Source organism: Aegilops tauschii, chromosome 7 (genome assembly GCF_002575655.3).
Source record: "Aegilops tauschii subsp. strangulata cultivar AL8/78 chromosome 7, Aet v6.0, whole genome shotgun sequence".
Lineage (NCBI taxonomy): Eukaryota > Viridiplantae > Streptophyta > Magnoliopsida > Poales > Poaceae > Aegilops > Aegilops tauschii.
Window position 1 is genome coordinate 39,798,763 of NC_053041.3, and position 22,928 is coordinate 39,821,690.

A 22,928-nucleotide genomic window follows, 5' to 3' on the forward strand; every position below is an offset into this window, starting at 1 on the left:
TTTGTCACTCCGATTGTCGGAGAGGTATCTCTGGGCCCTCTCGGTAATGCACATCACTTAAGCCTTGCAAGCATTGCAACTAATGAGTTAGTTGTGGGATGATGTATTACGGAACGAGTAAAGAGACTTGCCGGTAACGAGATTGAACTAGGTATTGAGATACCGACGATCGAATCTCGGGCAAGTAACATACCGATGACAAAGGGAACACCGTATGTTGTTATGCGGTCTGACCGATAAAGATCTTCGTAGAATATGTGGGAGCCAATATGAGCATCCAGGTTCCGCTATTGGTTATTGACTGGAGACGTGTCTCGGTCATGTCTACATAGTTCTCGAACCCGTAGGGTCCGCACGCTTAACGTTTCGATGTACCGAAGGTTGTTCGGAGTCCCGGATGTGATCACGGACATGACGAGGAGTCTCAAAATGGCCGAGACATGAAGATTGATATATTGGAAGCCTATATTTGGATATCAGAAGTGTTCCGGGTGAAATCGGAATTTTACCGGAGTACCGTGGGGTTACCGGAACCCCCCGGGGGCTTAATGGGCCATAGTGGGCCTTTGTGGAGAAGAGGAGAGGCGGCCAGGGCAGGGTCGCGCGCCCCTCCCCCCTAGTCCGAATAGGACAAGGAGAGGGGGGCGGCGCCCCCTTTCCTTCCTCTCTCCCTTCTCTTTCCCCTTACTTCTAATCCAACTAGGAAAAGGGAGGGAGTCCTACTCCCGGTGGGAGTAGGACTCGACCTGGCGCGCCCCTCCTAGCCGGCCGCACCTCCCCCTTGCTCCTTTATATACGGGGGCAAGGGGGCACCCTAGAGACACAACAATTGATCGTTTGATCTTTTAGCCGTGTGCGGTGCCCCCTCCACCATAGTCCACCTCGATAATACTGTAGCGGTCTTAGGCGAAGCCCTGCGTCGGTAGAACATCATCATCGTCACCACGCCGTCGTGCTGACGAAACTCTCCCTCAACACTTGGCTGGATCGGAGTTCGAGGGACGTCATCGGGCTGAACGTGTGCTGAACTCGGAGGTGCCGTGCGTTCGGTACTTGATAGGTCGGATCGTGAAGACGTACGACTACATCAACCGCGTTGTGCTAACGCTTCCGCTTTCGGTCTACGAGGGTACGTGGACAACACTCTCCCCTCTCGTTGCTATGCATCACCATGATCCTGCGTGTGCGTAGGTAAATTTTTGAAATTACTGCGTTCCCCAACAGTGGCATCCGAGCCTGGTTTTATGAGTAGATGTTATATGCACGAGTAGAACACAAGTGAGTTGTGGGCGATACAAGTCATACTGCTTACCAGCATGTCATACTTTGGTTCGGCGGTATTGGTGGATGAAGCGGCCCAGACCGACATTATGCGTACGCTTACGCGAGACTGGTTCTACCGACGTGCTTTGCACACAGGTGGCTGGCGGGTGTCAGTTTCTCCAACTTTAGTTGAACTGAGTGTGGCTACGCCCGGTCCTTGAGAAGGTTAAAACAGCACTAACTTGACGAACTATCGTTGTGGTTTTGATGCGTAGGTAAGAACGGTTCTTGCTCAGCCCGTAGCAGCCACGTAAAACTTGCAACAACAAAGTAGAGGACGTCTAACTTGTTTTTGCAGGGCATGTTGTGATGTGATATGGTCAAGATGTGATGAGATATAAGTTGTTGTATGAGATGATCATGTTTTTGTTGAAGTTATCGGCAACTGGCAAAAGTTTTATGGTTGTCTCTTTATTGCATAAGATGCAAGCGCCAAATAGTTGCTTTACTTTATCGCTATGCGATAGCAATAGTTGCAAGAGCAATAGTTGGCGAGACGACCATGTGACGACACACTGATATAGATGAAGATGCTGGAGATCATGGTGTCATGCCGGTGACGATGGAGATCATGACGATGCTTTGGAGATGGAGATCAAAGGCACAAGATGATGATGGCCATATCATGTGACATATTATGATTGCATGTGATTTTTATCTTTTATACATCTTATCTTGCTTTGATTGACGGTAGCATTATAAGATGATCTCTCACTAAATTATCAATGTATAAGTGTTCTCCCTGAGTATGCACCGTTGCGAAAGTTCTTCGTGCTGAGACACCACGTGATGATCGGGTGTGATAGGCTCTACGTTCAAATACAACGGGTGCAAAACAGTGGCACACATGGAATACTCAGGTTAAACTTGACGAGCCTAGCATATAACAGATATGGCCTCGGAACACTGAGACCGAAAGGTCAAGCGTGAATCATATAGTAGATATGATCAACATAAATGATGTTCACCATTGAAACTACTCCATCTCACGTGATGATCGGACATGGTTTAGTTGATATGGATCACGTGATCACTTAGATGATTAGAGGGATGTCTATCTAAGTGGGAGTTCTTAAGTAATATGATTAATTGAACTTAAATTTATCATGAACTTAGTCCTGGTAGTATTAGCATAGCTATGTTGTAGATCAATAGCTCGCGATGTTGCTCCCCGTTTATTGTGTTCCTAGAGAAAAACTATGTTGAAAGATGTTAGTAGCAATGATGCGGATTGGATCCGTGATATGAAGTTTATCCTCATTGCTGCATAGAAGAATTATGCCCTTGATTAACTGCTAGGTGACAGACCTATTGCAGGGGGAGATGCAGACGTTATGAACGTTTGGCTAGCTCAATATGATGACTACTTGATAGTTTAGTGCGCCATGCTTAACGGCTTAGAATCGGTACTTCAAAGATGTTTTGAACATCATGGACCATATGAGATGTTCCAGGAGTTGAAGTTAATATTTCAAGCAAATACCCGAGTTGAGAGATATGAAGTCTCCAACAAGTTCTATAGCTAAAAGATGGAGGAGAATAGCTCAAGCAGTGAGCATGTGCTTAGATTGTCTGGGTATTACAATCTCTTGAATCAAGTGGGAGTTAATCTTCCAGATAAGATAGTGACTGACAGAATTCTCTAGTCACTATCACCAAGTTAGTAGAACTTCGTGATGAACTATAGTATGCAAGGGATAACGTAAATGATTCCCGAGCTTTTCATGATGATGAAATCAGAAATCAAGAAAGAGCATCAAGTGTTGATGGTTAACAAGACCACTAGTTTCAAGAAAAGGGCAAAGGGAAAGAAAGGGAACTTCATGTAGAACGGCAAGCAAGTTGCTACTCAAGTGAAGAAGCCCAAGTCTGGACCTAAGCCTGAGACTAAGTGCTTCTACTGCAAAGGGACTGGTCACTGGAAGCGGAACTGCCCCAAATATTTGGTGGATAAGAAGGATGGCAAAGTGAACAAAGCTATATTTGATATACATGTTATTGATGTGTACTTTACTAGTGTTTATAGCAACCCCTCGGTATTTGATACTGGTTCAGTTGCTAATAGTAGTAACTCGAAACGGGAGTTGAAGAATGAACAGAGACTAGTTAAGGGTGAAGTGACGATGTGTATTGGAAGTGGTTCCAAGATTGATATGATCATCATCGCACACTCCCTATACTTTCGGGATTAGTGTTGAACCTAAAATAAATGTTATTTAGTGTTTGCGTTGAGCATGAATATGATTGGATCATGTTTATTGCAATACAGTTATTCATGTAAGTTAGAGAATAATTGTTGTTCTGTTTACATGAATAAAACCTTCTATGGTCATACACCCAATGAAAATGGTTTGTTGGATCTCGATCGTGGTGATACACATTTTCATAATATTGAAGCCAAAAGATGCAAAGTTAATAATGATAGTGCAACTTATTTGTGGCACTGCCATTTAGGTCATATTGGTGTAAATCGCATGAAGAAACTCCATGCTGATGGACTTTTGGAATCACTTGATGCTTGCGAACCATGCCTCATGGGCAAGATGACTAAGACTCCGTTCTCTGGAACAATGGAGCGAGCAACTGACTTATTGGAAATAATACATACTGATGTATGCGGTCCGATGAGTTTTAAGGCTCACGGAAAGTATCATTATTTTCTGACCTTCACAGATGATTTGAGCAGATATGGGTATATCTACTTGATGAAACACAAGTCTGAAACATTTGAAAAGTTCAAAGAATTTCAGAGTGAAGTGGAGAATCATCGTAACAAGAAAATTAAAGTTTCTACGATATGATCGCAGAGGTAAAATATTTGAGTTACGAGTTTGGCCTTCAGTTAAAACAATGTGAAATAGTTTCACTACTCACGCCACCTGGAACACCATAGTGTAATGGTGTGTCCAAACGTCATAACCGTAGTTTATTAGATATGGTGCGATCTACGATGTCTCTTACCGATCTACCACTATCGTTTTGGGGTTATGGATTAGAGACAGCTGGATTCACGTTAAATAGGGCACCGTCTAAATCCATTGAGACGACACCGTATGAACTATGGTTTGGCAAGAAACCTAAGCCGTCGTTTCTTAAAGTTTGAGGTTGCAATGCTTATGTGAAAAAGTTTCAACCTGATAAGCTCAAACCCAAATCGGAGAAGTGCATCTTCATAGGATACCCAAAAGAAAATGTTGGGTACACCTTCTATCACAGATCCGAAGGCAAGATATTCGTTGCTGAGAATGGATCCTTTCTAGAGAAGGAGTTTCTCTCGAAAGAAGTGAGTGGGAGGAAAGTAGAACTTGATGAGGTAACTGTACCTGCTCCCTTATTGGAAAGTATTTCATCACAGAAATCTGTTCCTGTGACTACTACACCAATTAGTGAGGAAGCTAATGATGATGATCATGTAACTTCAGATCAAGTTACTACCGAACCTCGTAGGTAAACCAGAGTGAGATCCGCACCAGAGTGGTACGGTAATCCTGTTCTGGAGGTCATGTTACTTGACCATGACGAACCTACCAACTATGAGGAAGCGATGATGAGCCCAGATTCCGCGAAATGGCTTGAGGCCATGAAATCTGAGATGAGATCCATGTATGAGAACAAAGTATGGACTTTGATTGACTTGCCCAATGATTGGCGAGCCATTGAGATTAAATGGATCTTCAAGAGGAAGACGGACACTGATAGTAGTGTTACTATATACAAAGCTAGAATTGTCGCAAAAGGTTTTTGACAAGTTCAAGGTGTTGACTACGATGAGAGTTTCTCACTCGTATCTATGCTTAAGTCTGTCTGAATCATGTTAGCAATTGCCGCATTTTATGAAATCTGGCAAATGGATAAACAAAACTGCATTCCTTAATGGATTTATTAAAGAAGAGTTGTATATGATGCAACCAGAAGGTTTTGTCAATCCTAAAGGTGCTAACAAAATATGGAAGCTCCAGCGATCCATCTATGGACTGGTGCAAGCATCTCGGAGTTGGAATATACGCTTTGATAAGTTGATCAAACGATATAGTTTTATAAAGACTTGTGGTGAAGCCTGTATTTACAAGAAAGTGAGTGAGAGCACTACAACATTTCTGATAAGTATATGTGAATGACATATTGTTGATCGGAAATAATATAGAATTATTCTGCAAAGCATAAAGGAGTGTTTGGAAGGAGTTTTTCAAAGAAAGACCTCGGAGAAGCTGCTTACATATCGAGCATCAAGATCTATAGAGATAGATCAAGACGCTTGATAAGTTTTTCAATGAGTACATACCTTGACAAGATTTTGAAGTAGTTCAAAATGGAACAGTCAAAGAAAGAGTTCTTGCCTGTGTTACAAGGTGTGAAATTGAGTAAGACTCAAAGCCCGACCACGGCAGAAGATAGAAAGAGAATGAAAGTCATTCCCTATGCCTTGGCCATAGGTTCTATAAAATATGCCATGCTGTGTACCAGATCTATTGTATACCCTACACTGATTTTCGCAAGGGAGTACAATAGTGATCTAGGAGTAGATCACTCGACAGCGGTTAAAATTATCCTTAGTGGAATAAAGATATGTTTCTCAATTATGGAGGTAAAAAGGTTCGTCGTAAAGGGTTACGTCGATGCAAATTTTGACACTGATCCAGATGACTCTAAGTCTCAATCTGGATACATATTGAAAGTGGGAGCAATTAGCTAGAGTAGCTCCGTGCAGAGCATTGTTGACATAGAAATTTGCAAAATACATACGGATCTGAATATGGCAGACCCGTTGACTAAACTTCTCTCACAAGCAAAACATGATCACACCTTAGTACTCTTTGGGTGTTAATCACATAGCGATGTGAACTGGATTATTGACTCTAGTAAACCCTGTGGGTGTTGGTCACATGACGATGTGAACTATGGGTGTTAATCACATGGTGATGTGAACTATTGGTGTTAAATCACATGGCGATGTGAACTAGATTATTGACTCTAATGCAAGTGGAAGACTGAAGGAAATATGCCCTAGAGGCAATAAAAAAGTTATTATTTATATCCTTATTTCATGATAAATGTTTATTATCCATGCTATAATTGTATTAACCGAAAACTTAGTACATGTGTGAATACATAGACAAACAAAGTGTCACTAGTATGCCTCTACTTGACTAGCTCGTTGAATCAAAGATGGTTAAGTTTCCTAGCCATAGACACGAGTTGTCATTTGATTAACGGGATCACATCATTAGGAGAATGATGTGATTGACATGACCCATTCCGTTAGCTTAGCACTCGATCGTTTAGTATGTTGCTATTGCTTTCTTCATGACTTATACATGTTCCTATGACTATGAGATTATGCAACTCCCGTTTACCGGAGGAATACTTTGTGTGCTACCAAAAGTCACAACGTAACTGGGTGATTATAAAGGTGCTCTACAGGTGTCTCCGAAGGTACTTGTTGGGTTGGCGTATTTCGAGATTTGGATTTGTCACTCCGATTGTCGGAGAGGTATCTCTGGGCCCTCTCGGTAATGCACATCACTTAAGCCTTGCAAGCATTGCAACTAATGAGTTAGTTGTGGGATGATGTATTACGGAACGAGTAAAGAGACTTGCCGGGCACGAGATTGAACTAGGTATTGAGATACCGGCGATCGAATCTCAGCCAAGTAACATACTGATGACAAAGGGAACAACGTATGTTGTTATGCGGTCTGACCGATAAAGATCTTCGTAGAATATGTGGGAGCCAATATGAGCATCCAGGTTCCGCTATTGGTTATTGACCGGAGACGTGTCTCGGTCATGTCTACATAGTTCTCGAACCCGTAGGGTCCGCACGCTTAACGTTTCGATGCCAGTTATATTATGAGTTTATATGTTTTGATGTACCGAAGGTTGTTCGGAGTCCCGGATGTGATTACGGACATGACGAGGAGTCTCGAAATGGTCGAGACATGAAGATTGATATATTGGAAGCCTATATTTGGATATCGGAAGTGTTCCGGGTGAAATCGGGATTTTACCGGAGTACCGAGGGGTTACCGGAACCCCCCGAGGGCTTAATGGGCCATAGTGGGCCTTTGTGGAGAAGAGGAGAGGCGGCCAGGGCAGGGCCGCGCGCCCCTCCCCCCTAGTCCGAATAGGACAAGGAGAGGGGGGCGGCGCCCCCCTTTCCTTCCTCTCTCCCTCCTCTTTCCCCTTCATTCCTAATCCAACTAGGAAAAGGGAGGGAGTCCTACTCCCGGTGGGAGTAGGACTCCACCTGGCGCGCCCCTCCTGGCCGGCCGCACCTCCCCCCTTGCTCCTTTATATACGAGGGCAGGGGGCACCCTAGAGACACAACAATTGATCGTTTGATCTTTTAGCTGTGTGCGGTGCCCCCCTCACCATAGTCCACCTCGATAATACTATAGCGGTGCTTAGGCGAAGCCCTGTGTCGGTAGAACATCTTCATCGTCACCATGCCATCGTGCTGACGAAACTCTCCCTCAACACTTGGCTGGATCAGAGTTCGAGGGACGTCATCGGGCTGAACGTGTGCTGAACTCGGAGGTGCCGTGCGTTCGGTACTTGATCGGTCGGATCGTGAAGACGTACGACTACATCAACCGCGTTGTGCTAACGCTTCCGCTTTCGGTCTACGAGGGTACGTGGACAACACTCTCCCCTCTCGTTGCTATGCATCACCATGATCCTGCGTGTGCGTAGGATTTTTTTTGAAATTACTGCGTTCCCCAACATGTATGTACATGTATTTTTTATCCTAATAAAAAGAGAAAAATAATTGCTACTAAAACATCATTATATACATATAAATCGCTGAATTATTAAAAGAGAATTTGATTGTTTCATGCGCCACAAAGATCTCATATAAACAGTACAGTTTTTCTACAACCACTACTGTCCCTCTCATATAAACATGATTGTCTATGTGATATACATATGTAAGTATGGATAGAAAATATTAAAATTTTCCCGTACATGTTAATCATAAGAGAAACTCTTTAAAAAACATTTGGTACAGACAAGATCTTATAATCAGAATAATCTATGGTGCTTATAGTATAATGAGAATATACAACTGCCTCTCTTTTAAATATGTATATTATTCGCTGCGACGTGGCGTACATTGATAAAAAGTCGTTCATGTATGTATCCATTAGTCTATATACAAACAAAGTTTTTCTAATTCTACCTTGCTTCTGTGGCAAAAAAGAAGATGTCTGTCATTTTTTGGCTTAATAAGAAAGTAATATATATGCTGCAATTGGGCACTTTATCTTTATACCTTCTAGAAACTTTTAGATCACGTGTACATGATACATGCAACAACTTCTAGGTTTGTAACCATGTTTTCTACCAACATAACACATATACCCTTACATATACCCTTACATAACCTTTTTTTACGGAAAACTTTCAATCTATTCATCTTCAATCATGGTAGTACAACGAACACTACAAATAATAAAAATTACATCCAGATCCGTAGACCACCTAGCGACGACTACAAACACTGAAGCGAGCCGAAGGCGCGCCACTGTCATCGCCCCTCCCTCACCGGAGCCGGGCAAACCTTGTTGTAGTAGACAGTCGGGAAGTCGTCGTGCTAAGGTCCCATAGAACCAACGCACCAGAACAGCAACCGCCGCTGATGAAGAGTGTAGATCAAAAGGATCCAACCTGTAGACACACGAACGAAGACGAACGACGAATAGATCCGAGCAAATCCACCAAAGACAGATTCACTGGAGACACACCTCCACACGCCCACTGATGATGCTACACGCATCACCAGAACGGGGACTAGACGGGGAAACCCTTACATAACCTTGATAAGTAGGACATCCATATGTCCACATATCGGCCATAAACCTGACGTGGATTGCTGTGACATAATTGGATGCAAACAATCTAATCACAAAACTGTCAAAGCAATGTAACTTCATTGCAACCTATATGCATGTGTGATAATAATAACCTATATCAACATATGCAAATTGTTGTTTGACATTTCGAATCTCTCAAAACTTTCTTATATCTAATATTAAAATTGCTAGCCCGTGTAGGTGCACGGCTTGACGACTAGTGATCCCTAATTAGGGGTATCATCGTCTCTAAACTATTCAACCACATGTTGGTTCTAAAAAAGTAATTAGTTGCTACCACTAGCGCATATAGTGTGCTACCTTCTATAATTAATTGAGGAGACGAGCCATTGTTAGGAGTCTCGCCCCTACTCACCCGTCTCCACTTCTGTTAACTCCGTGATCTATAAATTTTAAATATGTCATAACTTACATGTTTTTTAACACAGTAAAGATACAAACGCTCATATATTGACACATACATTCACCCCTATGAACGCACATACGCACGCCTTAACCCGATGAGCACCTCCGAGAGACTGAGCCGGCATATCATCTTGAGATTTTAGGAAGTCACCGTAGGCGCCTCGTAGTCGAAAGTACCAGAACTTGAACCCTAGTGGGTTCGGAATACCACTGTCCACCTAAACATCCAACCACAGGTTGGTTCGCTCATAACTTTAATGGTTGGAACCAGATGATAAGAGCATCTACAGCTGAACCTCTCAAACCCGGTCACTGACCGATAACGTTTTTCCGACCCAGACGGACGCCTCAAACGGGTCTCAAACGCCCGGGCTGACCGTCACCCCCCATATCCAGCCCAAATATGGGGCAGATATGAGGGCGCCCGGGCACGCCCGCCACGTCGGACTGACGAAGGGGGCCCAGCCGGAAGCGCCCTCAAACCTGGCGGTCCGAAGATCGTCTCCTCCGTCGGACCGGTGGCGCCACGTAGTGCATTGCCCGGCTATTGAAGTCGACCGGCAGCACCGAAACCCTACCATCCATCCACATTTTCCTCCTCCCGTACGCCGCCGCCGCCACATTCCAGTCCACCCGTCCACCTAGTAGCCATGCCCCCACACCACCGGGTGAGGAGCGAGCCATTTCTGACGCCGGAGCGCCGGCTCGAGCTCCTTGACTAGATCCGGGCTAGGCGCAAAGTCTGGATGGCCGTGGGGCTACCTTCGGATGCAGTGGATCCAGAGGAGTAGTTGGAGGAGGAGGAGGAGAGGGAGGAGGAGGAGGAGGTGGAGGAGGAGGAGGAGGAGGAGGAGGACTTTGAGGAGGAGGGGGATGAGCTGGAGGAGGAGGATGTGGGGGACGCTAGCGACGGGGATCTGCAGGCCGAGCAGCAGGCCATCCTCGATTCTCTCCGACCAGAGTTGGCTGCGGAGGCAAGACGCCGTCGCCGGTAGGAGATGGAGGCGCAAGAGGCCGCGGAGGAGGCGGAGATGCTCGCCTACATGGATGAGGTCGAGCAGGAGGAGGAGGAGCCGGAGCCCTCCTACCCGCCCGTCCAGCCGGCGCCCGACACCATCGTCCTGGACAATTCCGACGACGATGAGTAGCTAGGGTAGTACATAGATGTAGTACGTATGATTTTTTTTGCATGCTTTGTATGGATTTAGGGGATGAAATATGAGAGAGGTGGATACAAAGTGTCTAATTTGAGGCGTGCCCCGTCAGTGCCCACGGACGCGCCCGATGGGCATTTGAGGGGTCGGATTTGCCATGTCGGCTGTAGATGCTCTAACACTTGGACTATGACCTCACAACCCATTCAAAGTTTGGTCCAAATGTGATGCATGCGCATATTTATGGTGAGAAACTTGATTTTAAAACATCTACCTCGAATCAATTTACTCATTCCCCAGGACATGTATGCATCCACGCAGATGCAGATAATTAATACTACTCCTGTTACAAACAGAGGTTGTTTGTGATCTCCAATGGAGATAAGAGCAAGTACAATACGATGATGTAAGCGGGCTGTAAGACTTTAAATAATATATTTTTTCTGAGTTGGATGAGAGAGGAGGAGAGAGAAGAGAAGCGGGCAACAAACTTACAATCAGCGATAGCACTAGCTCCAAGACCCTTTATGAGAGAAATATGCACTAGTAGAAAACTGGGCTTTGGTCACAGGGCAATATTCACATTAGTCCCGGTTCAGTCATGAACCGGGACTAATGTGAGCATTGGTCCCGGTTCGTGCGGCCAGGGGCCTGCCGGGCCTCGTGGGGGCATTGGTCCCGATTCGTCCGGACCCTTTGGTCCCGGTTGGTGGGACAAACCGGGACCAATGGGCCACGCTCCTGGCCCACCACCCTTTAGTCCCGGTTCATACCACAAACCGGGACTAAAGGGCTGGTCCTAGTTGCGGCCAGTGTTTAGTCCCACCTCGCCAACCGAAGGGCGCTCACACCAGTTTATAAGCCCGTCCCTCTCTGCCTTGTTGAGCTCCTCTCAAAGTGAAAATAAATGCCCTTATACAGGGAATTTGACCTAAATTCACAGTAAATTTCTTTGAATTTCATAGAAATTTATTATGAATTTAAGTTGAATTTTCTCTATAGGCGTATCTATGTTCATTTTTAATAGTAAATAAAAATAAATAAACCTTAATAAAGTAAAATAAAATAAACTATAGTAACTAAAATAAATAAACCTTAATAAATTAAATAAAAATAGCAGCAGTAAAATAAATAAAAATAGCAGCAGTAAAATAAATAAAATTAAAATAATTAAAGTAAAATACATAAGTAATTAGAAATAAAATAAATAAGTTTTTTGTTGTAAGTAGAAACAAAACAAAACAAATAAAGCAAAAGAGAAACAAAAAACAGAGAAAAAAATTATGCCACCTACTGGGCCACCGCGGCCTGAATACGACTTGAAACCCATCCGTGGGCCAGGATTCAGGCCCGCAGAAGGCCCAGTAGGCCCCACAGGCAAAGAGAACGGTTAGGCCCAAAAGCCTGCAGTTGAGTGGAGCTTGGGAGGGTGGGCGCAGCAGCGCTTATAAACCACTCTCGAGCCCTCTCAACTAGCGAGGTGGGACTAAACTTTTGACGCGGGGCAGCACAAGTCCTTTGGTCCCGGTTGGTGCCACCAACCGGGACGAAAGGGGGCATTGGTCCCGGTTCGTGGCACCAACCGGGACCAAAGGCCTTTAGTCCCGGTTGGTGCCACGAACCGGGCCCAAATAGTTCCCTATATATACCCCATCGCCACAGCAGAGCACTCCACAGTGCTCTGTTTTTTCTGGCCGGCGAGGGGAGGGCATTTGGGTGCTCTAGCTCACCTCCTATGCACATGAGGTGTTCGATGAAATGTCTGAGCCACACTAGTTAATCTTTCTCCTCTCGAAACTCGACCTCCGAGCTCCATTTTCCCCGAGATTTGTCTAGGTTTAGCGGTCTGTCACGTCCCGTCCCCGTCTGCACCGCCGTCGATCCCCCGCGCCGATCTCGTCGCCAGCACCACCGTGGTGAGCCTAGTGTTCTTATCTTCTTTCTGAAAGGAAAAATTCTTACTTTAGATAGTTACTTGTCTAATTTTGTTACTTTTATTATTCCTTCTTATTACATAGTGCGATGGTTTTGGTATCTGCCCCCGTCGGCCCTCGTCCTGTCTATGATTCGGATGTGGTATATATTATCTTTTTATAACTATTTGGTTCATTTATTGTTTATGAAAAATATACCGACCAACGTGACATAGATTTTATTTATCTAGGAGGTGGTTGAACCGGAAATTCTAACCGACCCTATTGTCGAGAGGTTAAATTTAGTTGAAGAAGAAAACAATTACTTGAAGGAAAAAATAAAAAAATTGAGGAGGAGAAGATGATATTGGAGTTGCATGTTGCGGATGTCGTCGATGATCACAAGATCAAGATGGATGCAATGCGCTTGAAGATTAGAAAGATTAGAAAATATGCCATTCATACCGAGGCTTGGTATCATTATGCCGTTGGATCAATTGTTACCTTGGTTGCGATTATGATCGCATTTGTTTTCGCATTGAAATGTTATACATAGTTTCAATGTATGGTTTAATTAATTAGATGCTCTGGAGAGCTATATATATGTTGTTAGATGAGAACTATGTATGTACTTTGGTTTTAATGTGATGATGAACTTCTATTAATTTGGTCACTTAATTATCTATTCATGATGTTCTGTAATGGTTTTTGATACACTTAATTATATATAATGCACGCAGATGAACCGGCAATGGATGTACGGTGACAGACACACCTCCGAGGGCGTGCATGATTTTCTCAGAGTGGCTGAGGCAAACAAGCAGAATGGTTTTATGTGTTGTCCATGCCCTATATGTGGGAATACGAAGTCTTACTCTGACCGGAAAATCCTTCACACCACCTGCTTTACAAGGGTTTCATGCCACACTATAATGTTTGGACGAGGCACGGAGAAATAGGGGTTATGATGGAAGACGGCGAAGAAGAAGAGGACGATGACAACTATGTGCCCCCTGAATACGGTGCTGCTGCAACGGGGGAAGCTGCTGAAGATCAAGAGGAACCAGACGATGTGCCCAATGATGCTGCAAGGGGGGAAGCTGCTGAAGATCAAGAGGAACCAGTGCCGGATGATGATGATCTCCGCCGGGTCATTGCCGATGCAAGGACGCAATGCGAAAGTCAAAAGGAGAAGCTGAAGTTCGATCGCATGTTAGAGGATCACAAAAAAGGGTTGTACCCCAATTGCGAAGATGGCAACACAAAGCTCGGTACCGTACTGGAATTGCTGCAGTGGAAGGCAAAGAATGCTGTGCCTGACAAAGGATTTGAGAAGCAATTGAAAATATTGAAGAAGCAGCTTCCAAAGGATAACGAATTGCCCGACAGTACATACACATCAAAGAAGGTCGTATGCCCTCTAGGATTGGAGGTGCAGAAGATACATGCATGCCCTAATGACTGCATCCTCTACCGCGGTGCGTACAAGGATCTGAACGCATGCCCGGTATGCGGTGCATTGCGGTATAAGATCAGACGAGATGACCCTGGTGATGTTGACGGCCAGCCCCCCAGGAAGAGGGTTCCTGTGAAGGTGATGTGGTATGCTCCTATAATACCACGGTTGAAACGTCTGTTTAGAAAGAAGAGCATGCCAAGTTGATGCGATGGCACAGTGAGGACCGTAAGAAAGACGGGAAGTTGAGAGCACCCGCTGACGGGTCGCGGTGGAGAAAAATCGAGAGAAAGTACTGGGCCGAGTTTGCAGCTGACCCAAGGAACGTATGGTTTGGTTTAAGCGCGGATGGCATTAATCCTTTCGGGGAGCAGAGCAGCAATCACAACACCTGGCCCGTGACTCTATGTATGTATAACCTTCCTCCTTGGATGTGCATGAAGCGGAAGTTCATTATGATGCCAGTTCTCATCCAAGGCCCTAAGCAACCCGGCAACGACATTGATGTGTACCTAAGGCCATTAGTTGAAGAACTTTTACAGCTGTGGAATGGAAACGGTGTACGTACGTGGGATGAGCACAAACAGGAGGAATTTAACCTGCACGCGTTGCTGTTTGTAACCATCAACGATTGGCCCACTCTCAGTAACCTTTCAGGACAGACAAACAAGGGATACCACGCATGCACGCACTGTTTAGATGACACTGAAAGTATATACCTGGACAAATGCAGGAATAATGTGTACCTGGGCCATCGTCGATTTCTTCCGACCAACCATCAATGTCGAAAGAAAGGCAGGCATTTCAAAGGCGAGGCAGATCACCGGAAGAAGCCCGCCATGCGTACCGGTGATCACGTACTTTCTATGGTCAATGATTTACACGTAATCTTTGGAAAGGGTCCCGGCGGACTAGCTGTTCCGAATGACGCTGAGGGACACGCACCCATGTGGAAGAAGAAATCTATATTTTGGGACCTACCCTACTGGAAAGAGCTAGAGGTCCGCTCTTCAATCGACGTGATGCACGTGACGAAGAACCTTTGCGTGAACCTGCTAGGCTTCTTGGGCATGTATGGGAAGACAAAAGATACACCTGAGGCACGGGAGGACCTGCAACGTTTACACGAAAAAGACGGCATGCCTCCGAAGCAGTATGAAGGTCCTGCCAGCTACGCTCTGATGAAAGAAGAGAAAGAAATCTTCTTTGAATGCCTGCTCAGTATGAAGGTCCCGACTAGCTTCTCGTCGAATATAAAGGGAATAATAAATATGCCAGAGAAAAAGTTCGAGAACCTAAAGTCTCATGACTGCCACGTGATTATGACGCAACTGCTTCCGGTTGCATTGATGGGGCTTCTACCGAAAAACGACCGATTAGCCATTGTGAAGCTATGTGCATTTCTCAATGCAATCTCTCAGAAGGTGATCGATCCAGAAATCATACCAAGGCTAAGAAGTGATGTGGCGCAATGTCTTGTCAGTTTCGAGCTGGTGTTCCCACCATCCTTCTTCAATATCATGACGCACGTCCTAGTTCATCTAGTCGACGAGATTGTCATTCTGAGGCCCGTATTTCTACACAATATGTTCCCCTTTGAGAGGTTCATGGGAGTCCTAAAGAAATATGTCCGTAACTGCGCTAGGCCAGAAGGAAGCATCTCCATGGGCCATCAAACAGAGGATGTCATTGGGTTTTGTGTTGACTTCATTCCTGGCCTTAAGAAGATAGGTCTCCCTAAATCGCGGTATGAGGGGAGACTGACTGGAAAAGGCACGCTTGGAGAGGACTCAAGAATATGCAGGGACGGATATTCTTGGTCTCAAGCACACTACACAGTTCTACAGAACTCTACCTTGGTGACCCCGTATGTCGATGAACACAAGAACAACCTGCGCTCCAAACACCCGGAGCAGTGTGACGACTGGATTACATGTGAACACATCAGGACTTTCAGCAGTTGGTTGGAAACACGTCTCAGAGGTGACACCACTGTTTGTGATGAGTTGTACTCGTTGTCCAGGGGACCATCTTCGACTGTATTGACTTACAAAGGATACGAGATAAATGGGAATACATTTTACACGATCGCCCAAGATCAAAAGAGCACTAACCAAAACAGCGGTGTCCGCTTTGATGCAGCAACCGAGAGGGGAAAGGACAGATATTATGGTTACATAATGGACATATGGGAACTTGACTACGGACATGATTTTAAGGTCCCTTTGTTTAAGTGCAAATGGGTCAATCTGTCAGGAGGCGGGGTACAGGTAGACCCACAGTACGGAATGACAACAGTGGATCTGAACAATCTTGGGTACACTGACGAACCGTTCGTCCTAGCCAATGATGTGGCACAGGTTATCTATGTGAAGGACATGTCTACCAGACCGAGAAAAAAAAAGATAAGGAAGCGAATACATCATACGATGAGCCAAAGCGCCACATAGTTCTTTCAGGAAAAAGGGACATTGTGGGAATGGAGGGCAAGACAGACATCTCTGAAGATTATGAAAAGTTTCATGAACTTCCTCCCTTCAAAGTCAAGGCTGACCCAAGCATCCTGATAAACGATGAAGATTATCCATGGTTACGGCGCAATAAGCAAATGACACAAGCGAAGAAAAAGTGAAGACTTTCTCCCGCAACTATTATGATGATACCATGCCAACTTTGTAACAGACGAGTATGATACCATTGTCCGTTTTGTACACGAAGTGCATCTAGTTTTTGCCGTAACCCTCTCAACTTTCTTGCACATGCTATGTGGATGAAATGATGATACCATGCCAACTTTCAACCTTTTCAGAGTTCATTTGAAATGCTTTTCAATTTTAGGGTCTTATAGCTCAAAATAATTAGTAAATGCATGAAAAACAACAGGCCAAAAATTAAAAATTATGCCACCTACTGGGCCACCACGGCCTGAATACGATTAGAAACCCATCCATGGGCCAGGATTCAGGCCCGCAGAAGGCCCAGTAGGCCCACAGGCATGTATTGAGAGGTTAGGCCCGTAAGCCTGCTTTAGAGAGGAGCTCGACAGCTCTGGCACACCGCACCTTATAAACAGGTGCGGCTCTCTCTCAGCGAGCGAGGTGGGACTAAACTCCCACCACCACGCCGCTGTGCAAGGCCATTGGTCCCGGTTGGTGGCACGAACCGGGACCAATTCCACCCTTTGGTCCCGGTTGGTGCCACGAACCGGTACTAATGAGGCTGTGGCCCCACGAGCACCTTTAGCGAGAGTTTCTTACTAAGCAGTTTTTTAGTCCCACCTCGCTAGCTGAGAGGCACTAGGAGCGGTTTATAAGCCCCGAGTGCAGAGACGATGAAGAAGAGGCGCAATGCTCACGTTGCTTAGCTTCAAGCCTTGAGGAATAAGGTAGACTGCATGGAGCTATGTGCAGTGCAGTCTACACTATTCCGAAAGGCTTGAAGCAAATCAACGAGCATTGCGCCTCTTTTTTATTTTTAATAACTTATTACAACTCCGGACTTCTTGTGTTACGACAAAATAAAATAAACTTTAATAAAATTTATGAAACTAAAATTAACAAAGTATTTTCTGTTCAAAACATTATAAGAAACCTCTAGTATTATTGAAACTAAAATCATATAAAATTGATGCAACTAAAATTATCGAAGTATTTTATGTTCAAAATCATTAAAAGCAAAAAGAATTTTCATGAAGAACTTTTTTGATAGAAACTTTAATAGCAAAAAGAATTATCATAAAGTAAAATAAATAAGTAATTAGAAACAAAACAAAATAAAATAAATAAGTTTTTTGTTGTAAGTAGAAACAAAACAAAATAAATAAAGCAAATAAGAAAACAAAAACAGGCAAAAAATAAAAATTATGCCACCTACTGGGCCACCACGGCCTGAATACGACTAGAAACCCATCCATGGCCAGGATTCAGGCCCGCAGAAGGCCCAATAGGCCCACAGGCACGTACAGAGAGGTTAGGCCCGTAAGCATGCTTTAGAGAGGAGCTCGACAGCTCAGGCGCACCGCACCTTATAAACAGGTGCGGCTCTCTCTCAGCTAGCGAGGTGGGACTAAACTCCCACCACCACGCCGCTGTGCAAGGCTTTCCGTCCCGGTTGGTGGCACCAACCGGGACTAAAGGCCGACCAATGCCCCCCCTTTAGTCCCGGTTGGTGCCACCAACCGGGTCCAAAGGCCGCCGCTTCCCGCCCTTTGGGCTGCTGAAAAGAGGGCTTTGGTCCCGGTTGGTGCCACGAACCGGGCCTAAAGACTTTGCTATATAAGCAAACACTTAGGAAATTTTCCAGAGTTCATCTGCAGTTTGCCCCGACGACGCCGACGCCGCCAGGCTGCCCCGACGCCGCCCGCCGCCCCCGTCGCCGTCGCCCGTGCCCGTCGTCGCCGTCGCCGTTGCCCGCGCCCTCGCCGTCAGCCGCGCCCCTGCCCCGACGCGCACCGCCCCGGCCCGTCCCCGTCGTCGCCGTCGCCCTGCCCCGCCCTTCGCCGCCGACGCCTCTGCCCCTGCCCCGACCACGCCGCCGTCGCCTCTGCCCCTGCCCCGACGCGCCGCCGTCGCCTTGGTCAGGGCCGGCACTGCCCCCTTCCTCCCTGTCTTTTTATTGCATTTTTATAAAAATGTATATATGTATGTTCATGTATATATGTTCTCTGTGTATATATATGTATGTTCATGTATCTCTCCCTAATAATAAAGCATGGATTGACTTTGTCGGGTTCACCGTCACAATACGCTTCTCCTCGTAAGTTTACGCTTTCACTTTGTATTTCGTAAGAAGGAAGTTGCAAACCAAAACTGTTGGTTTTTTTTTTAGATTCTGAACTTCAGGGGTGGGGGTGTCTTTAGCCATGCTTATTGGATAAGGTTAGGACCATGGGCTATTTTTTAAAACTCCCGCTGCAACGCACGGGCATGTTTTCTATGCTATAAAAAACACTAATCTGCTTAACCTTATTATCGATGTTTATTAAAATTGGATATATAAAATGGTGCATAATGGAACATGAAGCCAGTAGTGCCCCTTTTTCGCCCGGTGCAACGCACGGGCATTTGTGCTAGTAATAATAAAGCACGGATTGACTTTATCGGGTTCACCGTCACAATACGCTTCTTTCCGTGAATTTACGCTTTCAGTTCGAATTTAAAACATATACCCGAGGTGGTACTAATTCGGGTGCCCGTGATATTGAAAAAACGTTTCGTTTAAGAAAAAACCTACATCTGTATGTATTCAACCCGCGATTCATCTGTTTCATCTTATCCAGACTCCCCGTCCTCGCGGCGCTCCGCTCCGCCCCGCCCCGCCCACCTCCTGCTACGCCCCTCGCGCCGCCGGCCGCCTCCTGCCCCGCTCCGCCCCTCACCACGCGCCGCCGGCCTTCTCCTGCCTCCCAATCCCATCTCGCGGCTTTCTCCGCCGTTCACCGCTCCCCTCCACCTACTGGTCGCGACCTCGTGGGAGGCAGAGGATGGGAGGGTGCGGCGCTGGCGTCCGACTCCAGGAGCTCGAGAGGGCCGATCTGCGTGTCGGCGACCTCGCGGGAGGCATGGCGTGGCGTGTTGCGCTCGAGACGAGCGGGCTCGAGTAAGGGGATTGGAGGGTGGCGCCGGCGGGATCGTGGACGGGGATGGAGTGGGCGGGTGCCGGCAAGATCGAGGCCGGGGATGGAGAGGGCGGTCGGCGAGCTGGCGGCTGAGTATGGAAGAGGCGACACTAATTCGCTGCTACCCGCACCGCACCACGTCCCTAGCTTCCTCCTCTCTGATCGAACCAAGTCCGTTTTACAAAGGGATCCGGCGACTAGAGGGGAGCTGCCACAGGTGACGCTGCCGGAGAAGCTGGCGAGGTTCCTCCAGAAGTGCGCCGAAGGAGTTCCAGAACGAGCCCCGGTATAGCGGCGACCGGTGGTACCATCGCGGCTGGGTTCCAGATGGTGAGCTGCCTGTTGCTACTACCATATTATAGTACTGGCTGACTATGTGAGGGTTTCAGTTTATCCATAAATGGCACAAGCTGTTCATTCAGCCGGTACTATAATTTGCTGCTTCTACCAAATCACAAGATCAGTTTATCCATGCTCATGGAATTTCGTGTGTAGGGCTACGATTACAAACTCCGTTGATTATTCACGCTCTGGTCGATGCTCTGTCGGCAGCCCACTAACCAGGCAACTCTATCGTTGAGGACCGTGTGTACCGCAGGAGGATCCCTGATGCTTTGTTGCTCCTGTGACCTTCAATTTGTTGTGTGGCTGTCTACAAACATACAGTAGCTTCATTCAAATTCTTTTTAGAAATTGCTAGACGAATTTTTTTGTAGAGCTGAGAGAAAAGATGCATAGACAATAGAATTATGTTCAGGTTTGCAATAATTCGTTCTATTTGCTTGCAAACAAATTGCACAAGCCGTTCATTTGTTGGATGATGTTTGCATGTATTTCTAGCAAGTTATAAAAACTGATGGAAGATGCTTTGTGTATTCTTTTGTGTGTCTATCAGAACAGGCATGGTGGGAGGGCGATGCTCTGTTGACTGCTTTTCTTATAATATTACAGAGGGAGGATCGAAGTGGAGATTGGTACTTTCCCTTTCAGCGGCCAAAGAAAAGCAACACTTTTTCATGTGATTTCAGATGAAACGACCAGAGTGTGTAAAATCTGGATCGCTACAAACAGGTCAAGGTTAGTTATGTTTTTCCTTTTGATATTCTCTAGATGATGCTATCAAGCAAGATCAACTTAGGACAATATAATCTACTATTTACTTTCTTTGTGTTTCAGTACGTTCAAACTATTTACATGTGTGCAAATGGGCATATTTTGATTATGCGACTTGGTGTCTTACTTGTTCTGCCTAACTGTTGGATCCTAGCTCTTATGTTATCTACCTATAGCCAGTGCATGCCAAAAAATAAAAATAAAACCTATGGCCAGTGATATGTTTATGTCTGGATGTCTACTGCTTCTGTCAATGCCATAGTAGATTCAATCGAAACCGATATATCTGAACAACAATTGTTTCATTTCGATCACATAACATTATTTTTGCTGAAAAATCACAACGTTTTATTCAAGTTTGTGGGTGTTTTCCCTGATCTGTTTGCAACTTGGCATGAGAGTCCGTTTATGCATGTAGTTATTTTGGTCCAGAAATCGACCATGGATGATGCTTCTTATTTTGAAGAGACTAAGTTCTTCCGAGCCTCCGATAAAATAAATAAAGAGGACTTTAATGAGATGATGCTTCTTATTTAATGTTGTTAGATCTCCTAAAATAATTTGAAGGCGTGGGGCTTGCTGGTCAAGTAGGTTGCGCCGCTCCATCAGGATGTCCTCCCCCACTGTAGTGTTAACTGATTAATCATGCACATCCATTAAAGCAAAGATTCAGAAAAATGTTTAGTTCACTAATTAATCAGTCAGTAAAGGACCAATTGTTTAATCCTACTATTTAGACACTCCATCCATCCAATCCAGTGAGTTTAAATTGATTAATCATGCACATTCTTAAATTATGAAGAGTAAAAAAAGATTTTGGTGTTGGAGGAGGAGCCAGCAAGTGTAGTTTGCAAACCAAATGCAGTTTCTATAGTGAACACTGATTTGCGACCTCAGCTCAGCCATATTGAACGGATTGATTGCTCTGTGAAATAGGAGTTAGCCCATAATAGAAATGCCACTCCAATATTGGAGGAAGTGTTGATTGAGCTGAGAAATTTACTTGACGATGAAAGGAACGATTTGCTTCAAAATTTGCAGAATAAATTCTCCAAGCTCTCAGAAGAGAAGCAATAATGTGACTCCCAGGTGCCTCTCTGAGAGAAAAGCTGGAGATGCTTTGCCAGTGGCAAAACAAAGGGAAGTAATTGCTACGGACGCCAGCCAGGTGTTCATGCTATTGGATTAATGTTTTCTGCTCTTAATAATGCTTCCGTTTTTCTTCTTTTAGAACCCTTCTTTTGTACTCTTACAAATAGCAGATGAAAGGAGAAGGATGAAGAAGTCAAGCTATTGGAGAGATCAATTGAGGAGCTCAAAAGAACTTTAGTGTTCTCAAAAGTAACTTTATTTAGTTTGAGTGAATTTTGTGGCCTAAGTGTTGTAGCTATTCATTTTGCCACGCATTCTGAATGTTAGTACACACCCATGTTGGTACAGAACTCCTATTGTTATGCCTGTTATGACAACAACTTTCCCAGATTTTTGTGCATAAACATACATATGTGGACTAAATTCTTTTGTTACTTGCTCGGCCAATACATATGTATGCTTTTTTTTTTTGCGGGTGAATACATATGTCTGCTAATATAGTTATTGGTGTTATGATATTGGTTGAGTCAATTATACCATTTACAATATTCAAATAGGCTTTGAGTTTGGTATATGCAAAATGTTTACAAACTATTAACGTCTAAGGGATAACTAATAAAAAAAATATGCATCGTGCATTCATCCATCTATGGTAACTATGCAAGCATGCATGACTAACATTTGTTTTTCAAATTTTCAATCATTTTTCTCAAGAATTGTCCTTCTTATCTCGGATGAGATATATTGATGCATTCCTATATTTTCATATACTTCTAATCCCTGAAAACACAAGACAAATCCTAAAAGAAGTTACTTTTTGTAATTAAAATTGCTAGCAATGACCTTTTTGTTTTACGCTATTAAATATCTTATGATCTGAACATCATGCACCTGCCTGGAAACACATATTAGCATTGACCAGTGAATTTTCACTAAGAAAAGAGAGCCTGATTTTTGGAGATATTTTTCTCCCGTTGCAAC

General features: G+C 44.8%; 1 long non-coding RNA gene across 3 annotated transcripts; it reads left to right on the forward strand.

Annotated features, from left to right (window-relative positions):
- The first annotated feature begins 19,290 nt into the window (after positions 1-19,290).
- On the forward strand, positions 19,291-22,381 carry LOC120969849 (uncharacterized). 3 transcript variants are annotated; one of them, XR_012188801.1, is made up of 3 exons: positions 19,291-20,072; positions 20,238-20,819; positions 21,897-22,381. It is a non-coding gene; the product is annotated as an uncharacterized lncRNA (long non-coding RNA). The 3 variants fall into 3 exon arrangements; XR_012188802.1 differs by having other exon boundaries at positions 19,372-20,072; positions 20,638-20,819; XR_005764292.2 differs by lacking the exon at positions 19,291-20,072 and having other exon boundaries at positions 20,079-20,819.
- The last annotated feature ends 547 nt before the right edge of the window (positions 22,382-22,928 follow it).